The following is a 14,457-nucleotide window of genomic DNA, read 5'->3' on the forward strand; positions in this document are numbered from 1 at the left end:
AGTCTATGTCCGATGCAGGATACAGCATGCTTGGGGCTGGTGCACAGGGATGACCCAGAGAGATGTTATGGGGAGGGAGGTGGGAGAGGGGTTCATGTTTGGGAACGCATGTACACCCGTGGTGGATTCACGTCAATGTATGGCAAAACCAATACAGTATTGTAAAGTAAAATAAAGAAAAAATAAAGATTAAAAAAAAATTTTTTAAAAAAAGAACATAGCTTAATCTTTGTAGGGTTAGAAACGCTATAATTTCAGAATTAAAAAGTATTGAAAAAAAAAGGGCTACTGTTTACTCACATGACATGGGTCTAAATATTATCCAACATTTGTAAGCTATTTCATGAAAAAAACATCCACCAATTTTGTAATAAATGAGAGGGAATTAGAGAAGATTTGAAGACACCCAACATTGCCAGAAAATTTACTTAGCCAGAAAATTTGATACAAGTTGCCCCAGAACACAACCAGCGAGGGACAGAGCTGGAGAATCCAGCCCAGGTCTTCATCCTCTGTAACAGGGCTCCCGCCACAGGAAGGCTCGCCCCTCAGCCAGGCAGCCTCGTCCCTTTCTGGTGTACCCTTCTGTACACATAGTGGGCTTCTGCTCATGTGCTACAACAAGGCACAAATTCAGCTCTAAGTTTTCTTTCATCCAAAGAGAACTCCTAGTGAAGATTTAAACATCCATAAGAGATATACGTATATATCCCATAAGGATATATACAGAGATATCCAACCTAAAGTGGTTCAAAAGAATCACAGCTTTTCCTAGTTCAGATAGGACTGAAACTATATATTAGTAGAGAAACTAATCCCTAGGTCTGCTTGATTTTATCCGACAGAAATCAGGGACCAAGTTCAGCCAAACTACAGAAAGCAGAGAGTCAGACTGAGGCAAGATTAGGAGGTTTCCAAGACTGCTCTGGGCTTCCCTTGTGGCTCAGTTGGTAAAGAGTCCACCTGTGATGCAGAGACCTAGGTTTGATCCCTGGGTTGGGAAGGTCTTCTGGAGAAGGAAAGGCTACCCACTCCAGTATTCTGGCCTGGAGAATTCCATGGACGCTATAGTCCATGGGGTCGCAAAGACTCGGACACTGCTGAGCGGCTTTCACTTTCACTTTTCACTTTCAGGACTGCTCTAAGGCAAGGGGCTTGAGAGGCTGTAGACAAAGTGAGTTGGGAAATGAAGCAGGAGTCTGAACTGGATGAGGGAATGCGGACAAGGGAGAGCTAACAGGCCATGGAGTGCTTGCAGCAAGGGCCAGGTCATATTTGTCTCTGAATCCCAGCTTCCGGCATAGTCAATGCTCATCAGTACATACTGAATTTATGACGTATGAAAGAAAAGGATGAATGAATTCATATACACCATGAATGTACACACACACAGATAATGGGGGGGGCTTATACACTAGAACATAGGATCATCGTTAGACAAAATTCACCATTATTATTCATCCTTGTTAATTCTTGTCTCAGATGGATACTTCTTTGCTTCCTTTGCTCTGACCCTTTAAAATCTAAGACTTTGACGCTCAAACTCTGCTTTCTGGGGAACCCAAGCAAGGGCAGGTAAGGCTGCTGGAAGGCTTCTAGAGAAGAATCTCCCCTCTAGGGGAAAGAGACCTATAAAGAGAAATTGTTCTTTCTTCTTCTGGATGCAGTAACATGAAGACATGATGCCTGGAACTGAGGCAGCTATCTAGTAAGCAAGAGAAAAGTTTGTGAAGGAAAACCAGCGTGTTAAGGACAGTGGTGTGATAAGATCAAAGTCATTGCATCCAACCTTCAGACTTCTTATTATGTGAATTTATAAATATTTTCAGTATTTAAGCCATTGTTAGTCCAATTTTCTGTTAGTTGCCGCCCTATTCCACCTGTTACAATGAGACCAGCAGAGTGGGATCCCTCACCTGCCAGCTGTAACTCACAGGATGTTGTTGCAACAAGAAGGTAGCACTGAATTCACTTAAATTGAAATAGTCATGTATTTAGGTCAGGAAGTTCAGAAGCACAAGAACTTAGGAGGGTTCGTAAGTATATTGCTGACCAGCTAATTTAGGAGGACCTGATGTAAACAGAGATAAAATCTAAGCCTCATTTCAGCCAATAATCTGACCCCCTCTTCTTTTTTATTGAGAAATCAATAAAACTAATTCATGTAAAGTGGAAAGGGGAAGTGTTAGTCACTCAGTCATATCCGACTCTTTGGGACCCCATGGACTGTAGCCCACCAGGCTCCTCTATCCATGGAACTCTCTAGGCAAGAATACTGAAGTGGGTCGCCATTTCCTTCTCCAGGGGATCTTCCAGACCCACGGAAGGAGCCTGGGTCCCCTGCATTGCAGGCAGACTCTTTACTGTCTGAGCCACCAGGGAAGCCCACACAGAATGGTTTGCAGTTTGTATTTGTTGATCTTACCTTGTACCAGCCACTATGTTAAGCACTCTACCTATATTATCTATTTGATCCTCAGAACAATCCTATGCAGTAGGGAATATTATCATTTTCATTTTATAAATGAGGAAAGGCAAGCTGAAAGGAACCGTCAGACTTCCATCTTGCTATAAATTTCTTCTCTGTTATAATCTCATCCTTTGATATAAATGTTAATGAGTAATGAAATACACAAATATCAGAACGCAAGAGAAGAAAGACAGGAAAGCAAGAGACTTCAATAACCCAGTCTTAGAAAAAGTTAGCTCTTTGGCAAGCAAAGCCAACATGTTCAGAGCCTAGAATAAGCTAATATGGAAAAACCCACTTTACCTAAGTTTCTTCCAACTCCATTATTCAGTTTCTCTCCAGCAGGCTCTGAGTGGGTTTCTATCTCACCTCTTCCATGACTAGGTACTGGGAAGGTTTCCTTAGAAAGAATACCTACCTATTAACAAAAAAAATTTCCAGTCATTTCCAAAGTTTCCCCTAGAGAATTAATCTTCTTCTAATTCATGTTCATAAGCTGCCAATCAGATGTCATCAATAGTAATGAAACCCATATCATTAAAATATAAAACTTTGAAAAGCCCATCTCTAAAAAGACAACAAAAGACATGTTTGTTTACTTTAGAAAAACATAGTAACTCTGCGCTAATTAGTCAACTTCCCAACTAAATCAGAATTCCTATTATTCATGACATTTGATCAAAGGAAAATACTAAGACTGCAGGTGGCTTATTTCTCCACAATCTTTTCCCTGGTAGTTAAGCCAAACAGAAATTTCATTACCTGGTTTCTAGTTACACAATAATGAGCCAGACTGTTCTGAAATCTCAGAGATCACAGCCAAGGGTTTTTGAGAGGGGTTGTCGATGAGTCAGGAAAATCAGAAAATAATAGTAATGGGCAATGGTTTTTAGGAATAATTTGTCAAGTGGAGCGGAAAAGAAAAGGTTGTAAGTAGGGATTTTTCAGGGCAGTAATAGAATTGCATAATCTCTCCTCTTAGGAACTCGTCACTCAAATTCACTAAGGTTCCAAGATGGCTTTAGGATAATGTGGTATCCTAGTAAGTTTTCCAGTTCCCTGTAAGGAATATTCTATAGAAGTCTTCATCACTTAGTCTGTTTAGAAAAGCAATAATTGTTGCTTAGAGGTTGCTTCTTTGACTCATTCTCCTTATGGGACATGAAGAAATATATACAAAAAACTCCTTATATGGAAGTTTCATTTGATGATGAGAGGAAGAGCTGCAGGACTACAGATGCCACACAGAAACATGCCAACAAAGACATCAGAGAGGAATTTAAGACCCAGATAAACTCATTTAAGCATATTTATGCATCTAAATGGTAAAGAATCTGCCTGCGATGTGGGAGACCAGGGTTCAATCCCTGGGTTTGGCAGATCCCTTGGAGGAGGGAACAGTAACCCACTCGAACATTCTTGCTTGGAGAATTTCATGGACAGAGGAGCCCGGCAGGCTACAGTCGATGAGGTCGCAAAGAGTCGGACACGACTGAGCAACTAACACACACACACACACGCACCTACTTGAAAAATGATAATCAAGAACACTGACAGACAAGTGGAATCATATCATGCACTTTACATACATCATCTGTCCCAACAACAGCCCCATAAAATTGGTGATGTTAACCCCTTTTTACAGGAAGAGAGAATAATAAACTACCAAGAGTAATATTTAAAATTTTAGATATCTCAATCATTGTCTGTCCTATGTACATATTAGTTTGTACTTTGCTTCAGATGAGAATTTTGAAATTAAAGACTTTCTCACATGAAATCGTTGAGAACAAGAGTAATACTGGAATGCACATGAGGAACACAGACTTTTTTCTAGACCACAGATTCTCAAACTCTGATCTCAGGATCCCTTTATTCTCTAAAAATTATTGAAGACTCCCAGGAGCTTTTGTTTATGTATGTTCTAACTATTAAATCCTTTCATTTCTACCTTTCACCCTCATTTCATCTTTTCATTCTCATTCATGGCACATATCCATAGATATACTTTAATGTTCAACTACTAATCAGTTCTAAAATAACAATAAAAAGCTAATTACATGTTAACATAAATAACACGTTTTGTGGAAAAAAAATATATTTTCCCAAAAAAAGTAGTAAGAAAAACTGCTCTGTTTCACTCATTTACAAGTTGCTCTAATAGCTGGCATATAAAAACATCTGGATTCTTAAAGGTACTTTTATATTCAATCTGTTGTAACAGATTGTTTATGTTGACGTATATGAAGACAAGCTAGTCTCATAATGATACATAGTTGGGAATGAGAGAAATATTTTAATACTCTTCAGATGTTTATTTTTAACATTTTTTAAATTATAGTTAATTTATAATGCTGTGTTAGTTTCCAGTGTACACCCAAGTTATACATGGGTGTATACAGCTACTCTCTTTCAGATTCTTTTCCATTGTATGTCATTATAAGATACCGAATATAATTCCCTGTGCTGGGTCTTTGATCATTTATTGATTCCATATATGGTAGTGTGTGTATGTTAATCCCAAATTCTTAATTTATCCCTCCCCTCCCCCATACCCCTCCTTGCTTTCCTCCTTAGGTAACTAAAAGTTTGTTTTCTAGGTCTGTTAGTCTATTTCTGTTTTGTAAAGAAGTTCATTGGTATTAATTTTTTAGATTCCACATATAAGTGATACCATATGATATTTGTCTTCCTTCGTATGACTTGCTTCAGTTAATATGATAATCTCTAGACCATACAGTTTGCTGCAAATGGCATGATTTCATTCTTTTTATGGCTGAGTAATATTCCATTATGTGTGTGCATATTCATTCATATATAATATATGCAGCATTTTTTATCCATTCATCTGTTGATGGATATTTAGGTTGCTTCCATGCCTTGGCTATTATAAATATTGCACTGTGAACACTGGGGTGCATTTATCTTTTCTAATTAGGGTTTTCTCCAGATATATGCCCAGGAGTGGGACTGCAGGGTCATACGTTAGCTCTATCTTTAGTTTTTTAAAACAGCCTCCATATTCTTCTCCATAGTGGCCATATCAATTTACATTCCCACCAACAGTGTAGGAGAGTTCCTGTTTCTCCACACCCTGCTCAGCAATTATAATTTATAGACCTTTTAATTATGCCAATCTGACTGGTGTGGGGAGATACATTACTATAGTTTTAATTTGTATTCTCTAATGATTCTCTTTTAAGTGTAATTAGGTCTCAGTTGTTGATTTTAGTTTTTATTTCCATTACCCTAGAAGATGGATCCGAAAAAAGAAAATATTACTGTGATGATAAAGCATATTCTTTGGTACTAAACCAAAGCTCAACAAATCGTAGTTTCTTTAAGGTTGGTCTGTAACATAGAATCTGAAACTACATCAATGAACTTTTTGTAGTGAGTTACATTAAAATCCATTTGTCTCTCTTGCACTTCAAATAGTTTACCCAGGCATGATATCCTGATATACTGCATTGGTGATTTAGAAAACATTAGTTGACTGAATTGTGCAAATGTTCTGAGTGTTCATAAATTTCATCATACAACATAAAAATAAAATCGCATTCATTAATTTAACCAGCACTCTGATCAGAATAGTCTTTAAATTTTTTGGAAGCTGACAAGCTCACAGTAGTGGATATGTTTTCCAAAATTCTAATTTTCCCTTAAAATCTCAAATTTCATTTTGCCAACCAACACTATCAGTTCCTTGAAGTGATAGGTTCACTTGAAATTTTTGGCAGAAAATATATGCCAAATACCCAGTGCTAAGGAACCACAATTGGTCTTTCACTCTTTCAAGTAAAAACGATGCCCCATGAAAAATCAGCTAATTCAACTCCCAACTCAGTCAAACAAGTGCTACTTCTCAAGATAATCATATTTCAATATGTAACAGAAGTGCTGTATATACACTTTCCATATCATCACACAAATATTAAAATTGTTCAAGGAATGAGAATCTTCCTGAGGATTTTAGTAAAATTTACCATTTTTACTGCTTTATGAATGACATTCTTAATTGAAACTAGCATTATTTTTTAAACTGAGTGAAAATTTCAATTACTACTACTATGGTTTGATGTACACTGCTTTAATTCAGCGCTTTTATCTGCCAGCACTTTCATCTTCCATTGATTTTACACTACCAGTGGAAATGTCAACATAGTGAAAAGAGTGAATAACATCTGAATATTATTCTGAAAATAGTTCTTACCTTGCAGATTCCTAAAAGGGTCTCCGTGTCCATGAGACACTGCCCTACAGTCTTTGAGAAGCACTGCTCTACAAACACAATAGACTAAAGCTGGACTAGAAAGATGGAGATGAGGGAGAAAGAAAGAGAGAAATTTGATTTTTGGTTAATTACTACAAATCACTATCATTTTTCACCTAAACTTATTAATAGTAGTATTAATGAAAAACATCTCAATATCTTTTTAATGGGGCAAGCACCAACTTGCATTCATGTTTATGAAGTCAGTAACATATTGACCGGCATCAATTACCAAGATTTCTCCCTGAATCTCAAAATCAAATTCTTAAGCTTTCAGGCAAAGCTGTTTTAATTGAAAGAATTGTCTATATATTAGATTATTAATCTGTAAATGGTGTTGGTGATGGACAGGGAGGCCTGGAGTGCTGCAGTTCATGGGGTCGCAAAGAGTCAGACACGACTGAGCGACTGAACTGAACTGAACTGAATGCTGTTGCGTTTTATTTAAGTTTCAAAAATGTTTTGCCCTGCAATATGGTCAGTTCACAATGATTTGTGATATGGTATTGGGAGTTGCAAAGAACTTCAGTTTACTCTATCAGTGAGGTGGCCAGAAAATTGAGCAGCCAAACTGGTATATGGAAATTATATTCAGTCCTTCCTCTTCTTAAATTCATTCAATAACTTTGGATAGTTTGGGGAATAAAATCCAAATGTTTTATTGCAACTTGAAATTATGTGTTATCTAGCCCATAACTCCCTCACCTTCCTCACCAGCCTCACCCAATACTCTCTCTTCTCTCTAGACATCCATATTCTCAAGGGTTTACTCTAGGTAAAAACCTAGCTTGTCAGGCTGAATTTTAAAATTCTACATACATAAATGATAGACTATATATACATATGTAGATATATCTAGCTTTATATATATATTATTAAAACTCAACATTCAAAAGACTAAGATCATAGCATCCAATCTGATCACTTCATGGAAAATAGATGGGGAAACAGTGGAAACAGTGAGAGACTTTATTTTCTTGGACTCCAAAATCAGAGGCTCCAAAATCCACTGCAGATGGTGACTTCAGCCATGAAATTTGCTTGCTCCTAGGAAGAAAAGATATGACCAACCTAGACAGCATATGAAAAAGCAGAGATATTACTTTGCCAACAAAGATCCATTTAGTAAAAAACTATGGTTTTTCCAGTAGTCATGTATGGACGTGAGAGTTGGACCATAAAGAAGGCTGAGTGCCAAAGAATAGATGCTTTTGAACTGTGGTGTTGGAGAAGACTCTTGAGAGTCCCTTGTACTGCAAGGAGATCAAACCAGTCAATACTGAAGGAAATCAACCTTGAATGTTGATTGGAAGGACTAATGCTGCAGCTGAAACTCCAATACTTTGGCCACCTAATGTGAAGAGCCAATGCTGGGAAAGATTAAAGGCAGGAAGAGAAAGGGATGACAGAGGATGAGATGTTTGGATGGCATCACTGACTCAGTGGACGGGTTTGAGCAAGCTCTGGGAGATGGCGAAGGACAGGGAACCCTGCCATGCTGCAGTCCGTGGGGTAGCAAAGAGTTGGACACAACTGAGCAACTGAACAACAGAAACACTATATTACTATATGTCATAGATTTTACATGTTATATTTGAAAAAGAGAGAACCTTAATCTTATTGGACGTCCCTTGTGGCTCAGATGGTAATGAATCTGAGTGTAATGCAGTGTTTGATCACTGGGCAAGGAAGATCCCCTGGAGAAGCGACTGGCTATTCACTCCAGCATTTTTGCTTGGAGAATTCCATGGACAGAGAAGCCTGGCAGGCTCAGTCTTATTAATTTTTTCCTTTTCTTGAGAAAATATATTTACATTGTTTTAAAAGCAAATCAACATTAGAAGTCTAACTCCCACCCTGTCCCCCACTCATGCAGTTCTGCCCTCACTCACTACAGGGAACCATTTATATTAATGTCTTACTTATCCTTACAGTATTTCATTAGGCAAATACAGAGAAATACCACTCAAAATCTTATTTTCTCCTCTGTTTTTTTTTTAAGTAAGCTTACTGCATAAACTCTTTCCAGTATTGCTTTTTCCATCCAATAATATGTCCTAGAGATTTCACCTTATCACTTCATAGAGATCCCCCTCATCCTTTATTACCAGCTACATGCCATGCCATGGTATCGTCCTTTATTCCCCTATTGCTTCAATGTCTCCAATCTTCTGCCACCACAAACTACACTTTCATTAATAACTGAACACATACATGAATGTTTCTTTTTCTAAGGTTTTAATGTGTGGTTTATTTCACTTGTATTTCATCTGTGTAGTTAGCATTTTAGTTTTGCTTTTAGTACTTATTTACATTCATGTGCACAGAGTTTAAAAATAGCATCTTTTGGGTGTGTGATTTTTTTAACCAATTTTTATTTGAGTATAGTTGCTTTACAATAATGTGTTAGTGTCTGCTGTAGAGCAAGGTGAATCAGTTATATATATACATACATTGTCTCTTTTTTAGATTTCCTTTCCAATTAGGTCACCGCAGATCATTGAGTAGAGTTTCCTGTGCATCCTTTAAAATTATGGTTTTCTCCAGATATATGTCTAGGAGTGGGATATATGAAAGCTGTATTTTTACTTTTTTAAGGAGCCTTAATACTGTTCTTCATAGTGGCTGCTTCTTAAACCTAGACTTTCACCGCCTGATCAGGAGGAAAGTATAAGCATACTTGTATTCTGATCCCATAGTCAACAACTTGATCCCTCTAGCTTCTAATGTTTCATCCTAGAATTCTAAGGAGACCAATTTGTGTCTCTGTCTCCCTTTGTCTTTCTCTTCTAAGGGCACCTGACATTGGTTTTAGGTTCCAACCTAAATCCAGGGTGATAGCACTCAAGATCCTCAACTTAATTCCCTCTGCAAAGATCCATTCCATGTAGGGTTACATTCACAAGTTCTGGCTGGATATATCCTTTGCCTCTGGACAAGTGACAGTGAAGGCCTGATGATCAAAAATAATGTGATACAACTTGACCTGAATAGGAACCTACTCCAATGGAGCTAATAAAATAAACATTACCTTTTTATTTTTTTTTCTTAAGAGTTGGCAGTTTCTACTAAGCAAGAGACTCTAAGACTGCCTCTTTCCCACATCAGCTGAAATTACTGTTAACCATACAATCCTGTCCCTGGAAGCCTTGCCTCCTATCCACCCAAAAAATTAAAACACAGTTTTAAGTAAAGTTGATCAGAAAGTTGGACAAAGGCTCTTAGGAATAACTACAAAGCAAGGCCACTCACGATTGAGGGCACTTTCCTAATAAAAGGTAAAAAGTGACTCTTTCAAAAGACAAAGAATATATTCACATGAGAGTGGAGAATAGGAGCCGGGCTGAAACTGAGGAACATATTGACCTAAATGAAATGGAAACATGTGTAAGGATGGATGCTGCAGATGCAGTAGCAATTTCCCAAGCAGAAGAATGAGTCATTTGGCCAACTGAGATGTTAGGACACTAAGACATAAGGACATGCCCGTGGCATTCAGGAAATCACACTGAATTAAACTCATGAGATACACACCAAGTTAGACAGGCATGATTCTTAGGGCACTCAAATGACTATAGATTTTTCATCCTGGCATTTCCCATAAGAGAAACATTCCAGTTTAGTAGAGACCAAACATGAATGCCAAGCAGCACTCTTGAGCCTTGGGAGGACCCCAACCTGGGACCCCAAGGCTCACCTTCAGGGTGTGTCCCCAGAAGTGGACAAAGTCATGGAATCCCATGGCCAGCTTGACTTGTTGGCAGCAGAACACAATTGCCATGAGGGCCTTCTAGCCTGAAGCATCTTTATCATGTGTCAGGATGCTTGAACAGCCTGGCTGTCACCCTAGGGAACAACCATCACCATCATCATCCTCTCAAAGGTCAGACTGCTGGAGGGAACACATGCTGGGGAAAACATGTTTTCAAATGGGTTGACAATCACAAAGCACAAACCCAACACCAAATGATCCATCCCTAGTACCCCTCTAGGCCACTCACACCAAGTTATGTCCTCCTTGCTGCTAGTACTTTCCAGAAACCCCAAGCCCAAATCTTCACCCAGTGGCTTGGCTTCAATTTGCTCTATCTGCTCAGCAGAGGGACGGAACCCTACAGGCATATAAATATGAAGAGAAAAGAAACCTTTCCATGATGATGGAACAACAGAGTCAGAACAACAGCAACAAACTTGTCCTAAAAGGTAACTGTCACCAAATAGTTTTCTGTGCCCCTAACATACTGTTGGGAGTATGAGAGGTTTTACTCAGCACTTAGGGAATCAAAGTGAGTCAACTGTTAACTTCCCTTAATTCAGCTTGGTGGAAGGCATACAGAAAATCTATTAAGATAGATTTGGGTATGTAGAAGTGGGGTCCTGCCATAACAAACATGAGCATGGTCTTGGAGCCTGGAAGACTTTTGAGGCACATGAGAGAGAAAACCTAAATTGACTCCAATAGACTGTTAGTAGAAGAGACTTGAAGACACTGTTTGTTAAGGCTCTGAAGGAAGTGAGGAACAAGTTACTGGAAACTGGAGAAAGGGAGATGCTTGCAGTGCAGTGGCAGAAAGCTTCACAAAGTTGTCTCCTGCAGTTACATGAAAAAAAAAAAGTAAGGATTGACCTTGGTTATTTAGCCAAAGAGATTTCCAAGCAAAATAAAGAAGATACCATCTGGCTTCTTCTTGCCATTTGTACAATAGTAAAATGCACTGGGAGACCAGTGAATTGGAGGGGGGGATGACTATTAAATCAAGAACCAGGACTTAATGACTTTTTAAAATTATTAGACTTTTTGTATGTTGAAAGATGCTAAAATTAAGAAATAGCTTCCTTGCACTGTCAGGAAAATGTGGCACAGGAAAAAAAAAAAAAAAGCCAAGAACGTGACTATACACCTTTTGTTAAAATCTCAAGACAGATCAGAGTTGCAGAAGAGTATTCAGTCACACAAAATGTCCTCTCAAGACACCAAGGCTGTGTCTCCCAGATTCTCTTAATCACACCAGTCATTGAACGAAACCAAGAATCCAACCCAGGGATTGAACCCAGGTCTCCCGCATTGCAGGCAGATTCTTTATCAGCTGAGCCACCAAGAAAGCTCAGTGGGGATCTTAGAAGCCTCCTATCTCAGCCATTGCACCAGGGGCACAGGTAGAGAAGGGCTACCTCACAAAGATCTGAGCGTGGATTCATTCAATGAAATGAACCCCGGTCCTAGTGGAATTCAAGGAAGACCCATTATGTTTTCAAAAAAGTTATTTTAGCAAAAGTACTGCCAGATTGGACTGAAGGAACTAGAGATTAACCCCTAGTGGCTCAGTCGGTAGGGAATCTGCCTGCAATGCAGAAGACCACCTGTGGCATAGAAGACCTGGGTTCGATCGCTAGATTGGGAAGATCCCCTGGAGGAGGAAATGGCATCCCATGCCAGTATTCTTGCCTGGAGACTCCCCATGGAAAGAGGAGGCTGGCAGGCTACAGTCCATGGGGTCACAAAGAGTGGGACATGACTTAGTGACTAAATCACCACCACTAAGTGAAAAGAGGCATTTGAACTCACAAAATCTACTTACAAGAAGTAGGCTAATAGGACTATTAAGCTACAAAGAGAACCGTCTTTCACTAAAAAAAAAAAAAGAAAAAAAACAAAGGATCATTCAGGGGATGAAACCAAGAGCTCAAAGGACAGGGCCAATGAGAATGATTCCTAACACCCCTTTGTACCTCCCATTTCACCCTTTTTGAACAGAACTATCTATAGCCTTCATTCTCTGCCTATATTCCACAGTTGTAGGTTGCAGGGACAAGGGGTGGATAAGTTGTCTCTCTAGTTTTAAAAATCCATCAATGTAGAGGAATTTTACCCAAAGTGCACTTTCGGATTTGGAGAACGAGATGCTGGACTCTGAACAGATGCTGTAATGAGAAATAGGATGAGACTCGTGGCTCCTCTTGGACGGAGGTGGATGTATTTTGGGGGGTGGGGAGGACACCAAGAGGATGTAAACCACTGGGAGCTAGATTATGGACAGTGACAAGCAGATTCTAAGATGATCCAGGGAGCCCTGCTTCCTGGCATTCCTGTTCCACATCATCTCCTCCCCTAGAGTACAGCCTGGACCTGTGACTTGCTGTAGGCTAGAATATGGCAACAGAAATGAGAGTCACTTCTGTGACCGCATGACATAAGATGAGAACATCCTATAGCAGATTCTCTCCCTTGCTGTCTTCACTGTAGTGAGCAGGCAGATGGGGGAGACCCTCATAACAAGGAGTTGAGGAGAGCCACTGGTCAACAATCAACTAGAAACTGAGGACAGCACCCTGCCAATGGCCAGCCAGAAACTGAGGCCTTTAGCCTTAAAATTGCAAAGCACAGGATTCTGCCAACAGCCACGTGAGCTTGGAAGCAGCTCCTTCCCCCATCAGTCCTTGAGAACAAACAGACCACAACCCTAGCCTACACCCTGATGGCAGCCTGATGCGAAATCCCAAGCAAAATCCCAGCTAAGCCATGCCCAGACTCCTAATCCAGAAAAACTAGGAGCTAATAAATGTGATTTAAGTCTCTAAAGTTTCTAAGTTTATGGTAAGTTGTCACACAGCAATAACTAACTAATACAGAGCTCAGGAAGCTAGCCTGGGCTTTGCAGAAGTCTACACGTAGAGCACAGTGCTCAGATCTCTACACTCAAGACCCCAGGGGGCTTCCAAAGAAGAAGAGCATGGGCTCATTCCTCACAGAAACCTTAGTGTAATGGATATGTTTATTATGCATATTGTTCACTATTCATTTACTCATTCATTCAACACAGACTTACTGAGCACCAACTACCTGCCAAGCACTGTTATTCTCAGGGCTAGTTTATAGGCATCGGTGAGACAGATAAAGTCTCCCCTATTGAACTGACCTTCTAGAAAGGGGAGGTAAAAATAAGTTTAAAAAAAAGTTAACAAATAAAAGGTAGTTTCAGGCTATGAGAAGCTAAATGCAGTAAATAAAGAGGACTATGAGATAGGAGTGATTCAGAAGAAGGGACTTGTTTATTTAGGTAGACCAGTCATAGGAATCCACTGATGAGACGACATCTAAGCAGAGAACTAAAAAGCGAGAAGCAGCCAACACAAAGGACCAAGGGCAGAGGAAACAGCAAATGCCAACGTCCTGAGGCAGAGCCAGGGAAGACGATGGAAGCCAATGGAGCTAGGATCAATGAGTAAGGGAAGGGAATAGCAGGCAAGAAGACCAGAGAGCTGGGTGGTGCCAGATAACTTGGCACCTTGTACACCACACTTGGGAGTCTAATCTTTATTCCTAGTATATCAAGTAATCACGGAAAGGGTTTTGGGAAGAATATTGACATGATCTGATATTCAGAGCAATCCACTGCCTTTTCTTCAGGCTTTCTTTCACTTATCTGAATCAGTGATGTGTCATGGGATGGAAACAAACCATGAAGCTCATGGAGAAACCATAGAAGAGACTTTGTAATGATTCCTTTAATCTCTCATAGTCCTATTTCTTTTATAGCCTGTACCTGAAGACTTACTGTCTTCCCAGGTGTTGCTGGGTGCAGCGCCAAACTTGGCAGGACTTCCATTGCTATGGGTATCCTCAAAGGAGGTCAGCCTGAGGTGATCCTGGTTGGTCCTTAGCAGCATGGAGACAATTTCAAGGAGATGCAGCCATACGTGGTTATCAGGTGTA

The sequence above is a fragment of the Budorcas taxicolor genome, chromosome 10, assembly GCF_023091745.1.
Source record: "Budorcas taxicolor isolate Tak-1 chromosome 10, Takin1.1, whole genome shotgun sequence".
NCBI lineage: Eukaryota > Metazoa > Chordata > Mammalia > Artiodactyla > Bovidae > Budorcas > Budorcas taxicolor.